The sequence below is a fragment of the Anser brachyrhynchus genome (assembly GCF_964034855.1).
Source record: "Anser brachyrhynchus genome assembly, chromosome: 11".
NCBI classification, from domain to species: domain Eukaryota; kingdom Metazoa; phylum Chordata; class Aves; order Anseriformes; family Anatidae; genus Anser; species Anser brachyrhynchus.
Window position 1 is genome coordinate 8,997,015 of NC_137706.1, and position 13,526 is coordinate 9,010,540.

Genomic DNA, 13,526 nt, shown 5'->3' on the forward strand with positions numbered 1-13,526 from the left:
GCTCTGAGCATTCCTGCAAGCCCAGGGTGCCCACTTAGCTGTTCCTTCCACCTATGAACAGTATTGCTGTCAGAGCTCGCAGGTACTAATTAAGAGGCTTCTGATCACACTTGAAAATCGCAAGCTGGAAAACTAGCCAGTGCTCACTCATTGAGTCAGGACACGGTATGAAACAACAAAACCAAAGCACTGTAAACAAGCTTTATCAAAGGAAAGAAAAAGAAAATCAACAGGAATGGTTGTTGTCAGAAATTGTACTCTGGAATTCTTTTAGTTCTTTTTTAAAGGCAAATATTTCCTAAAAGAGCTGATTGACAAACATACATTTTGCTACTCATGCTTGACAGAGTCTTTAAAATTCAAAGCTTTTTCTATCCAGAAAAAAACACAATGTGATTTTTCTAGTCTTGTACTACTAAGATGACTCAATACTAACCCACAGGGATTTGCAGATAAAAACAGAATGACTTTCATCTGCATCCTTTAACTTTCGAACAAGGTTTCATGATGGTATCTTTGCTACCACACAAGACCAGGATGTGTCCATCATTGCGCAGGGATGGGTTTCACAAAAAACACGTCAAGCCCAGGGCAATTACAGTCTGCCACTGCAAACCCCAGTAAAATGAAAGGCTGCTATTATTGGCCCTCTTAGACTGTGTCAGAGGGAGCTTTTATTCCTGCTGCATGCAATACTATGCTATTTTGAATGAAATCATTAACAGCACTAAGAACTAGTCTAATGTGGACTAAGAGAAACGGAGAGACTGAGACCTACTCCTTGTCCGGGTAAGAGGCACTAAGTCGTAAAGCAGTAGTAACACTTCTGCTGCTGCCCCCTGCTGAGGTCCCGGGCTCCATCTCTACAGACAGCTCACGAGACGACATCAATACTCCATCCGATCAGGAGAATTGCTCGGGAATCCAAGTCACACTGCCCGGTTAGTGCTTCATAACCGTTATGCACAACAGAGTGATGTGTGCCAGGTCTCAAAAGTATAGCCCATGGAAGAGGCTACATGCTCTCTGCAGTACTTCACCTTGCAATTTATACAGAAAAGTCTGTACTGTAGATTTTAAGGTTGTGGGCTCACATTTGTCTTAATAACACATGCTGGCAGCAGGAAATTAATTACGTAAACAGTACATGGGATCCCAACTGTTAGTCAAATGGTGAATTATGATGGTAATTGCAACAGCTATGCAACAGTGGTAAATCATTTCTTTTGCTACTATACTTAGAAAGTGCTATTGGTTTCTACTTTGACTTTTTTAAAATTAAAAAAATGAGCAAATTGAGCACTTGAGTCTTCTCTGTAAAAAGTGCTGTTCAAACCTTTAATCCCTAGTGTCTTTTGTGAATTGTTATTAGCACCCTTGGACTGTTGCTCTCCAGAAGACAAGACGGCATTCCTGGAGTTTCCCACCACTGACAACCACAATGGAAACAAACTCTTCGTACTCTGGAAATAGATTCCTCTGCACGTGGAATCAAGGCACTGTCCTTTTAAGTCCAGGCTGCTGTCTACAACCCCTATCCCGCTGATAAACAGTCGCAACTTCCACAAGCTTTTGAGGATGCTTGCTTCTCTCAGTTAAGTCAGGCAGCCCTGCCTATACTGCTTACTCCCAGTTTACAGTTGTACACAGTAAATACTAATTATTTGTTCAAGCCCTTTTTCAATGTAATCAGTAGATTTATCTGCTTTTAAATTAACTGCTCTCTTAATGTTTGTTACATGTAATTTTTTATTTCCTTTCAGACTAGTGATAAAAAACTTGCCCAATTTTAGGACAAAATCAATACATGGCATCACATGCCAAGTTGGTAACAGTCTCCTGCTTACAATCAGCTTCAGACCTATCACCTAGCCAGGCCTAATCCACATAATATACACAACACATATTTTAGTTTCTGAAAAACATAGCAAAATCTGAAATGTGAATTTAGCCTTTTGTGTACTTGTTAACAGAAGATATCCATTCATAGCTCAGTAAAATCAAACTCAGCATCTAGAAAGAAGGTGTAAAGAGATATGAGGAAGAGAGGACTCCTGGTTTTGCCAAGACAATGAATTGGGGTTTTATCTTTAAAGCCATTTAAAAACGGCCAACCCTTTGGTTTGCAAGTTTACAGCCCTTTTACAATAATATCAGGCAGTTATTCAACAAAAAACAAACAGTCTAACTAATGTGCATAAAGATTGAAGGTTTCATTTCTCAGGTTTCTACAGAGATTTGTGGAAGTATACATACATTATTTTTTTTTTATTTTTTGCATAACTGGAGAGTTAATCACTACGAAACTTCACTTTTGTTGGCTGCTTTGAGTACCCCCTACTCAAATCATCACTCAGATAACAGTCACTTGGAAAAGTGTCAGCTGTTTTAAAAAGCCTTTTGTTCAATCTGGGTATGTTAATAGTGCTTCCAAAGCCTCAATTTTGATAGGAATTGCAGTATGTCAAATTCAATAAAAGCACACGAACTTTGTTTTGATGCCAGAATGTGGTATGTGGAAAAAAACCCGAACCCAACAAATGATGAACATCCGTGATAGGATATTTATGAACTGCTTACCACATCTGCATGCAGTTGTTGTAGGACTTGGCTGCTGCATGGCTTGATACAAGCATACTGAGAAACCGAAGCTCTCACTGAAGTGTATTTGCTCTGCACTGTGCACATTTCCCAAATATATATTAATGCAAGTATTTTCACTACTTTTTTTTTTTTTCTGTAAAGAGCAAAATAATTCCCTTACTTTCATAGAGTATTGCAGGGACCAGTAGAGCAAGGAGAAAAATGGAAATAAGTAACATAAAAACTAACAGCATTTCTCAGAAAATACCAGTTATAAGGAGAAGCTTCTTGCATAACTCTCATTTATGTTCACCTCTAGTTCTGCAAAAGCAAGATGCTACTTTATAAAGTACTGAAGCACTCAGCAGACACCACCCTAGCAGAGCCGACCCGCTCTGTTTTACCCCCCTCCTTTTCTTTCTGCTGTGTCAGGAGGCAGGTGCACAGCCAGTTACACTCGCACCATGTCAGTGGAGCTTCTGATTTGCTCCAGTTGACTGTCATTCTGCTGCCAACCACACCGCACGGTGCCAAATGCAGAGCAGTACCAATATACACCGCACTTCTGTTCCAGCAGAGAATTCCTCCAACTCTGATATAATTCAACATGATTATCAAAAGGACAGTTTCATAATGCTAATTAACATCGTGTAGTCAGAAGACAGACTGTAGGCCTGTATCTCTAATGTCCTATGTTAAACTTGTTCTCTAGACATAAAAAGACTGGTACATTAACCATATCTTATTTTCACATTCTTCTTTTCAGAGAAGCCCAGATCAATCGTAATGCATGCAGATAGTCTGAAACACTCAGCAGATGATTTCGCTTAAATTTCAGTAAGACAAATTAGACGAGATCTTCAATCACTGCCTTGGGATGTGTGGGCGATGTATTATATTTTACAGGCAGCAGCAGCTGAAAATCCAGTTTTCACTCATCATCCAATGTATGCTTTTAATTACACGCTAAAACTTGAAGACCTAAGAACTGGAAAGGAAAAGAGCAGAAGAGAGACTTCACAGAGATAATGAGATGGCTGCTTGCTGAAATTAGGGAACATCATTGTTAATGTCTGCAGTGTTAAGCTAAAGAAGGAAAAAAACAGATTCCTTGTCTTGCCCAATGCATTTTCTTTTAGAAGTGTAGTTCAGTAGTAACAAATTTTAAGACTTGAAACCCTAGCAAGTTGACTATTTGAGTGAGGGGTTTTATTTTATAAGGCACGATGGAAGAGCTAGTTTGAGGCAAAGTAATAAATTCTGCCTCCTATTTCTGTGAACCCTTAATATGCTGTGATCCATAGACAAATGAAAGTCTAAGGTCCCTGGAAACTTACTGCTTGATATGGCTATTCATTTCCTGGTGCCCACTTGATTTTCACGCTCCAAAAATAAAGCTTCAAAAGAGAAATTAGGAAAAAAAAGGTCAAACTTTTTTTATGAAGCCCAATTTCAATCTTTCTTATGAAGAATGTCATTCAAACACTTCATTATTAGTGTGTTTACTCATAGTAATTTTTTTTAAAGCTGTCTAGATCGATTTGATATGTTATCCTGCAACAACTGGACAATTCCTCTGTTTTCTTGCAGATGAGAACCTTGGATTGTTGCACCAAGTTTCAGCATTACTACTGATACACACACTCAAACAGACCTCAGGTGAGCACATACTTTTCTTACACCTGTACACAAGTTATGCACTTAACATGTTCAAAGGTTATGCAGAGGTGGCTCAAGCGTTACTGGCTTAGAAGTCTCTCAAATAGAACTAAAGCACAACATCATGTTATTTTCCTTTAATCCTTTTATTGTAATATATGCGGATAACTGTAATATAGCAAGTATACGAGTTTAATTCAAAGATCAACTACTTGTTGATACTGTCTCTTTACGTTTTCCTTCTTTAATCATGACAGGGATGCTAAAAACTGCCGTGCCCAAAACATTTAGGAAAGATTAGAATCACTATCTGAAAATTAAGATTTTTCATAACCGATGACTTCTTTGAAAATACATGTATATTATCTGCATATTTTCTATACTGTAGAAGCTGAGAAGGATATATTATAAATGCATACACACATATAAAAGGGAACAAATTTACTATTATGAAGTACACTAGTATATTCCTGAGATCTTCAGATATCAGATTATCTATGTAAAATGTATGTATCACAGTCAGAAAGCTAAAAATGTATGACTAGATAAAAGTGGACTCAAATCTAAGTTATGATAAAAAATGAAAAAAACTGTATTAGTAATGAATCTAAGGAAAAATTAATTTAGACAGACAGCTTATCCCAGTGAAAGATGCAAACCTACTGACTGTTTAAGACAAGTCTTTATAGAAGCCAGTCTCTCATAATACAGCTCAGAACACAGCTAGCAATGATACATGAAAGCCCAGCTAGACATTCTGGATACCTATTGTAGCTGACTCCACGTGAGCTTATACAGCTTTGCTGACAGCAATGTTTTTATTAGGAATGATTCTCATGGTTGCCTTAGCTGTGGATCTGCTGTACCTGTCTGTGTTAACACTGTGAACATATTACTACCATACCGCTTGAACTGTTCAAAGCAGAATTTTAGCCAGGGGTGAATGTAAGCAGTGACAGCTGTCTGCTGGTAAGGGTGCACTTTGGCTGGTAAGGGTGGCTGAGGGGGTTCTTTTTTGTGTAGTATTTACCAAACTACATGCATTCATATAGACCTCCATAATAGTTACAAAGTTCCAATAAATAACTTCAAACGCAGAAAATACAATCCAGTTTTTAAATAAATACTCTAAACAGTTAATGCAGTAAATTTGTGGACATGAGCACATGCTCATTATGGCAATCTATTTGATTTATTTTTAAAGAGGAAGATGTTACAATAACGTTATGAGCAAGAAACTTCCAAATGCAGTTTTAAAATTATCTATCATCTTCAGCTTTGGTAAGTCAAAAAACTGTATCTCCCGCTACCATAATATGCCTATTTCTGAAGTTTTTCTCCTCCACATTAAAATACCCAAGTGCTTAAACAGATTATTATTCTTTAAGGATGTCAAGGGGATAAATACTGCTATTAACAGATACCAGTTTCCATTTGCTTTTTCAAAAGGGGTGAATCGCACTTTGAGGCCTCATATGCCCTATTAGTCATTCACAGGACACAGTATTACTGAGAGTTAATACGCAGAGGAAGAAGTGGAGACTAAAACATTTTTTTTGCATTAACAGAAAGATTTTCCAAGTGGTTTGCAGAGCATGCTCCGGGGCCATTCAGTTTTTCTACAGTGTATTTCAGGCAGAAGATGTTCAACTCTCTTTCTTCCAGGACCCAAGTATAAATGCAGTGAATCAGGTATTTATCCAATGCAGGTAATAGATTCTTAGGTAGTAATTTTCTGCAACTTAAACATAAATGTTGCATAAAAAATTTATTCTTACTAAATGTTAAACACAAGTGTTTCAACAGAGAGAAGTAGGGAACATGGCACTGATCTCTGCATTCTGTCATCACCAACAACAGCGGCCCATCTGCCCCCAAGGAGCATACAGCTCCTATCAATCTGTGATCAAATTAAAAAAGAGCAAGTGTAGCTTCAAAGAAATGATGGGTACTCTATTATGTGCATTTGGAAAAAGACAGCCATGAAGCATTGCCCTGTTGAATGTTATAAAAGTTCCTATAAATATTCATGCGCAGCATTTGTACTCTAAGCATTTAATGATTTCTTTACAAAAAAATGAATCGGGGATGGGGAAAGAAATTACTGTTTCCCTTTGTTCCAAGGAGTTCAAGGTAACAGAAAAGACGAACTTGTGCACAAGTGCTCTGTAAACTAAAAAGCTCCTAAACAAGAAAACTTACAGATTAGAATTTTTTCAGGTATGTATTTTTTAAATCACTCACACTTGATCCACTGATGCACATCTGTTGTGAGCTAAAATAGCAGTACTTAAAATCCTACCATCATCCTTTGAAAGCACTGCATTTCTTACTATATTCTAGGACATAGAGCCTCTTGAGATTAAGCCTCTCTGACTTGAAGTTTATCAATACTACAATGAGTTAATATAGATTACTACAATAAATCCTGATGGTACAAAAGCCTGTTTGCAAATGGTATGTGCACAAAAGAGGAAAGATAAAGCAAAAGAATTTCACAATAAAATTATAAACCTGAAATAAAGGTAAAATATGCAGAGAAGTAACACGTGAATTCCTCAAGATGGAAGGAAAGATGGAATTCCAAAGATGGAATTCCTGCAAGATGGAAACAGAAGGGCTTAATGCTATGGTGCTTTAGGTTCCGTCCTGGGTCAGTTAAGTCGGATGCTATCAGATGTACCCGAGTCTTCTCTCAGGTGTGTCAGACAAATCTCAATGGAGCTATTCCAGACATACATACACCAGTTTAGAAATACAAAGCAAAAGAGGAGGAAAAAAAGTGCACTGATGCCTTTTATATCCCTCAGGAAAATTGCCTCTTGCAAATGGTTTTTATCATTTCCATCATTTTCATTACACCTCGTTTGATTTGCTTTACCATCTTGACTGGAACAACAGCTAAGATGTGATAGAGAAACATTTTTCCACAGGCTGGTTCTAATTACATTAAATCTCAAGTGAGATAGGACACTTAAATAAGAAACAACTGCAGCAGAGCTGAGATAATAACATACCACGATAGTAGGCTTTTTTAGGGTAATGTTAAAATGATGCATTAAACATTAGAGTGCTCCAATCACATCTCAACATGAGAGCCATTGCTCCAGTGGCATGCCGCTGCAGAAGGGGGGTTAGCAGTTCCTGCAGTCAACAGTCAACTCAGAACAATTATGAGATGTTGTTGCTCATGCTGAAAGTGACACAGATTTTTGCAACATGAACTGCAAGATGCATGTTTTAACTTCTCCGTGAGGTGAGGCAGTTGGGAAAGCCAGGGCATAGTGGGATTAGTGGCTTCATGAAACGGATGCAACGTAAAACTCAGAAAGTTTTTAAGAGCTCCTGGATTTTGTTGAAAGTTGAACCTTTAACATTTTGTTATGATAGCTGAATTCTCTTTTAACATGCTTGGAAAACATATAAGCTTTAGATTGCTGAAAACAGAGAAATATAAACATGATAAATGGAGATTGTGGATACGTGGTCCATAAACACAGTAGAAGCTGTCACAGTTCCCCAGTTTGTGTGTTTAGTGTTATGAGCCACTGCTCAGCTGTGCCTCCAGTATTGGTGGCAAACTCCCCTGTAGGGAACCAAAATGGAAGAAAGGAAACGCATGTCGTGTGTCCGTCCTTCCCCCCCCTTTTCTTTGGGCTAAGCCTAGCCCAGGCTGAGGGAAGCAGAAGGGCTGGCCTAGGGGAAGGCAGGGAGGAGCACAGTTTATCGACTCCCTTTGATTGCAGCTAGTTACTAGGCTGACTTAACTAACATGGAACCACATATAAGCAATTCCAGTGTGGTTTACCAGTGTATGGCTACAGCTGAAACAGGTAGACATGTAGATTTGCTCGTAAGTTACATACCTGCTCAGCTATTTTTCCAAAGTCATCATAATAAAGTTTCAAGGAAACTATCTTGCCACTCTGAGTATTGAGACTTATCTTCAGTCAATAAACAGAATCTATGACTATAAATTCTATGCTCAAGAGAAAACTAATTTTCACAGCAGTTCAGTAAATAAAACATTCTTGTCTAAATAGCAGAATGTATATTTATGCTCTATTAAAAAGGTAATCAAGTACACAAGATAAAGTTGAAAAAGTTAATTTCCATGCACAAAATATTTTTTTCTGTGCATATATTATACACTTCTGACTTGCTGCACTAAGTGTACTTATGCTCTAATTACCCATGTTAGTCTAGTGAATAGCGTCAAGGCACCGAGGAATGATTACATGCAGAAAGTTGAACAATAACAATTATGTGGCCACACTGCAAAAACATATTCTAAATGCTGCTCAGAGGTATCTGTGTAGCCACTGCTGAAGATGCCTGTCTGAATTAAATCTGAAAATGAAATACATATAGATATGAAAGTAATCAGTAGAAGATGTGCAACTATGAAAATATTTTGCATTTAATAAGCAAAGAAGAAGGAATTTAACTTGTACATCTTTATTAATGCTTGTTTTTGTTTAGAAATAAGTTCCTTTAGGCCCTTATGCTCATAAGACATTTGTAAACTAAAATTAGTTGGAGATGCTACCCTTCATGTACCCTCATTGCTTCTCTTGTGCTGATTGCTCTTCTCCTGACCACCTCTCAACCAACTCAACTTTCAAACAGCAGCAAAGTAACCTGTGAATGGAGAGGGGGGAAAAGAGGAGTTTTCTGCCAGGTTAGCAAATTTAATGGGCTCATGAAGATTAGTAGTAAGCACCAAACATTCAGCCACAGAGGGATGACACTGCATGGAGCAAGCAGCCATGAGGAAGCTGTTGTACCTCTATCATCTTCTGCATCCCAGAAACAATGGTCAGTAGAGATTTCAGCAGGTGAACAGTAGCAAGTTTCATCTAGGCACCATGGCAGGACAGATGATACTTTTCTGAGGCTCTCCGCCTCACAAGGACTTATTCTAGTTGCACAAAAACTTTAAATCCTGCTCCAGCATCTCTTTGAGAAGCCTTCAGTTACTGACAATTACCGGAGCTGTCTGTCACAACCTCTGCTGCTAGGGCCACACTAGCACTTTTTTTTTTTTTTTTTTAACTTTTTTTTTTTTTTTTCCCTAGGGCCAAACTTTTTCCTCGAGAACTGCGAGTAGCTCAGGTAAATCACAAAAGACATGACCATGTTTTACCTATTCTGAAGGTACAGACTGGCATACTTTGCTTGGGGCTATGGAGTGGTATTACCTATTTACAGTTGGTCTTAAAATAATCACGTTAATTGCCTTATTTTTTGGTACAGTTTCTGGCATATACCTTCCACATTGGATATCGATGAATTATTAATGAGCAACTTTACACATAAATTAAACAAAGGCTACTTCTTCCCCAAAGAGAGTAATAATTGGAAAATGTGCTAGTCTTGCTCATGAGTTGCAATAAAGGCTGATAACAGCAGAGGCTGCACAGAGCACAGGCCATGATGACCTGAACACTGAAGGGAGAAAGCAAGCTGAGCAGTGTTTCCTGAAACTAGGGCATCTATAAAGGCAAGTACCAGTAATGCAATGCTAGTAATTCTACAGCATACAGCCACAAAATCAAGGAGACTTATTTCAACAAATTGGATGTAATGGATTGCACTTATAGGGTTTTATCCCATGGCTACTGAATTACTGAATCTTCACTGATGCTTTTAGGTCATGTGCACTCCTGATCTGCTGTCTAAGTTTCTTCCTATGCAGCCTGGTGGTCTCTAAGAATAAGCTTTACAGAACACAGATTTCGGATTTTATGGAACGCACCAGGCTTCCTAAAGATCCCCACTTTCTTCTACTTAACTGAAATAACATTTTTTGTCTACGAGTCCTGTTCTTTTTGATACTTGCATTGTGTATTTCCCAGTCAGATCTCTAAAGATCTAATGGCAAGAGTTACCAGTACAGTGCATCTCTCACTACTTGCCTCCCCTTTAGTTCTTTGAGATACAAGTACTTTTATGTTACAGGAAATGAGGACAACAGAAAGCTGTGGATCCCATGAATATACAAACTGTCTTGAAGGCATGGAACAATCCAGCCCTAATTACAGCCAGCTGGAGTCTGATCTCTTTGCAGCAATACTTAGATAATTAACCAAATACTGACTGATGCAAGACTCAAGGATGGCACAACTATTCAGACACCCAAGGTTAATTTTTGTATCAATCACTGGAATCAAGCTTAATGGATATTATCAGCCAGTCTTCAAAATCGATCAGTGACACACGGATGTATAATTTGGGAAAAATATTTCTTCTTGGTTTGGCACTATCATTTTTTAGCTGCAGAAAAATGTCTTCTCCATTTAAAAGGCAAATTCATAAATTTTGATTAATTTCATGTCCCTTTAATAACATGAATTTTTAGACAGATTCAATCCCTCTGACTTCAGGTTATTTTTATAGAGCTAATTAGTCTTGCACTGATCAGAAGAAAACATTTCTGTCACTGCTTTTTACTGAGTGGTAGCTGCTGAAGCTTTTTTTTCAAGTCAGTCATTCAAGAAATCTATTGAGAAAAATCTGAAACATTTTAGCTTGGCAAAATGACAATGACAAAAAAATCTGGAACAGAAGTGCAGAGAAACCTTTTGTAAAGACACGGTGCAATGAGAAACACAACTGATCAATAATTGTTAGATCCTGGGTAGAGTTATACAGAAGAAAAACATCATGCATCTCAGTAGCATACTTGGAGTGTTTTGCAAAAGCTGGGTGGGGAGGTAAGAATGTAAAGAATTTAGAACAGGGACTCTTTTCATTTTCATTTTTTATTTTTTATTTTTCCCACACCTTCTTATCTAGTACTGAAAAATAAACAATTCCAATTATGTTTGAACACTGCCTAGCATAGTCCTTCAGTAGGAAAATTCTGAATTTTGTTGAATATCTTCAAAATGTCACCCTAACACAACCCACAAAGCGTCACCATAGCAGTTCAAGTACTGTGTGCAGTTTCTCTCTGAAGAAAACAGAGTTTATTACCAAGAATGGAAAATAATGGAGTAAAAATAAAAGCTTTGCAAAGACTCTCATATAAAGAATAACACAAGACTCTGCTAAAAAAAAAAAACAAACAAAAAAACCAAGCAAGCCAGGTGTTTCTAGAATGATTCTGAAGTCAATTAAAGCCCCTACTTACTCTTCTATGAAGCTTGTTTGCTTGGAATATATATAATTCTAATATATAATATATATACTATATATAATTATATTATATATATTATATATATAATATATATATAGAATATATTTCATTCTAATTTGTAAGAACAAAGGAAGAAAGACTACGTATCATCGGCCATAATTGTTTCTGAAAGCATTTTCAGAGAGCTATACTGAGAAGAATTAAGGAAAATTCATGTTTGAAAGGAAAAGTTGCATTGTGGATAAATTGCTAAGAAACCCTTTGAATCTGAGGAGCCTCCACCGTTTCTATTATTCTGTGTTAAAAGGCAAGAGAACAAAACCCAATTATACCTTCAGAATAATTTTCTAGATGCGTGCAGCTGCTACAGAGAGTCGGGGCACACGAGTGAGCTTTAGGCACGGTCCCATGGCACTCAATTCCTGCTGCTGCTGAAGCAACCCAGGGCGCGAGTGGAAGACTGCAGCGTCCGGGGTTGAATCTGCCTCTGGCCATAAGCAAGAGACAATGGGATGGGTGACCAGCATGGGACGAAGCGCCGACACTGCCACACGCACCTGGGGGGCTTCACGAACTGCAGGACACAAAGGCATCCTGTCCACACCACGTGCAGCACTGCTCTCTTACTGCCGCTTCTCAGGTATATTTTTAGATGTGTCTGCTTTCTGTTCGCTCGTTCCCTCACTCTGCTCTTAATGTTAACAGACAAGCCAGAAGCATGGTATTTACATAATTGCATATATGCCATTTCCTAATTGGGATAATATGGAGCTAACGTCTTTGATTTACAAGTTGTAGCAAAAAATAGCCCCGATACTACAGGCTACTCCTGGGTATCTGGATAGCATTCTTAAAAGTATATCTTTTTATGGCAACTACGTAAGTAATCTTTTCCAACCCAATAAGAAAGTTATTCTTATTCATACATAATGATTTTTGTCTGAAGCAGGGGTAAGCGTGGAGATCATCTTTTCCAGCCCTAAAAACTGATCATTCTGTTAGTTAGCAGAATCTGAAATATGTTCAGTGCTTTTTTTTTTTTCTTTTCCAAAAGAATGGGAATGCATTTCTTGCCAATGCAACCCAGCATGAAAAATAAAATCTAATAATCACCAACTCAACAGCTGATGAATCAAAATGACAGAAAGTATGCTATTTTCAAATGAAGGAAACTAAGGGAGGCTGAATTTGTTAACAAATATTGGGCAAATGAAGATTGGAGACCTCAGTATAAACAAAAGGCTTCTAATCTCCCAGTTACCGGAAATTCACTGCTCCCACAACAAGCACTCCCATCAGAAAAAGAGCTAAAAGATCCAATATCCAGAAGCACTGAAGTTTTGATGTAAAGAAAACAGGAATCTGTTCAAAATTAGGAACTGTAGTGGTTTGGAGCTTTAGAACATTTGTAAGACGATTTTTCCACTTTGCCAGTCCTGTTTAGCTGAAGTTTCCAGGGACAGCCATCACACCACCAGGAATTCAACACATTCAAGCACCAATCTTCTTTTATCAGATGAACCAGCAGGAAGATAATTTTAACATACCTGTGATGGGACTGATTGCACAGATAAGCATTAGTGAGACTAATGGAGACTAAAGCAAGCTAGTGAAAAATCAGAAATGCCCTTCGGAAAGAGTTGTGTCTAGGGACATTTAATAAGTGTAGTTTTATGTTATTGTTGCTTCCTCTGTCAATGTTTCCATTTTGAATCATCATCTTCAGCCAATTAAACTTCAACTGAAAAAGCATGGTCAGGCCTGAAAAAACAGCACGCCAGGTCTGAGGGGAAGAGCAGACTTGTCTTAACCCCCCAGGCCAAGCACATCCTCAATTTCCTACCTCCAACTACTTTTGAGATGGAGCTAAGAGCCTTAGCTGCGAGTCTTGGTTTTGTTTATGCCTAGCTGAAGTTACAAGGTTCCGCTATCCTTTCCTGCTGAAGCGATGCAGTTCTGCAGTTCCTCACACAATGGTGGGGAAGGCAGCCCAGCAGCCTGCTGGGGCCAGGGAGCATGCAGGGCGCAGCCTCCCTGCTCCGAATGCTTTTTCAAACTGCAGGTATGGAGCAGCTGATACAGCTGGTCAAGTTTAGCAAATTGTTCAGGAACGCACAAACTAAACACGCTACGCAAATGTAAA

General features: G+C 38.2%; 1 protein-coding gene and 1 long non-coding RNA gene across 29 annotated transcripts in view; one reads left to right on the top strand and one right to left on the bottom strand.

Annotated features, from left to right (window-relative positions):
- Positions 1 to 13,526, top strand: part of LOC308176132 — a 102,609-nt gene that overhangs the window by 69,846 nt on the left and 19,237 nt on the right. For 3 of the 7 annotated variants that reach the window (XR_013938092.1, XR_013938094.1, XR_013938095.1), the window contains one exon: positions 1,373 to 13,526. This exon is cut by the window's right edge and continues 19,237 nt beyond it. This is a non-coding gene — a long non-coding RNA (uncharacterized lncRNA). The other 4 variants (XR_013938093.1, XR_013938096.1, XR_013938098.1 and 1 more) reach the window with 3 other exon arrangements.
- The window catches only part of PEAK1 (pseudopodium enriched atypical kinase 1), a 118,791-nt gene that overhangs the window by 49,863 nt on the left and 55,402 nt on the right, over positions 1 to 13,526 (bottom strand). The window lies entirely within an intron of this gene.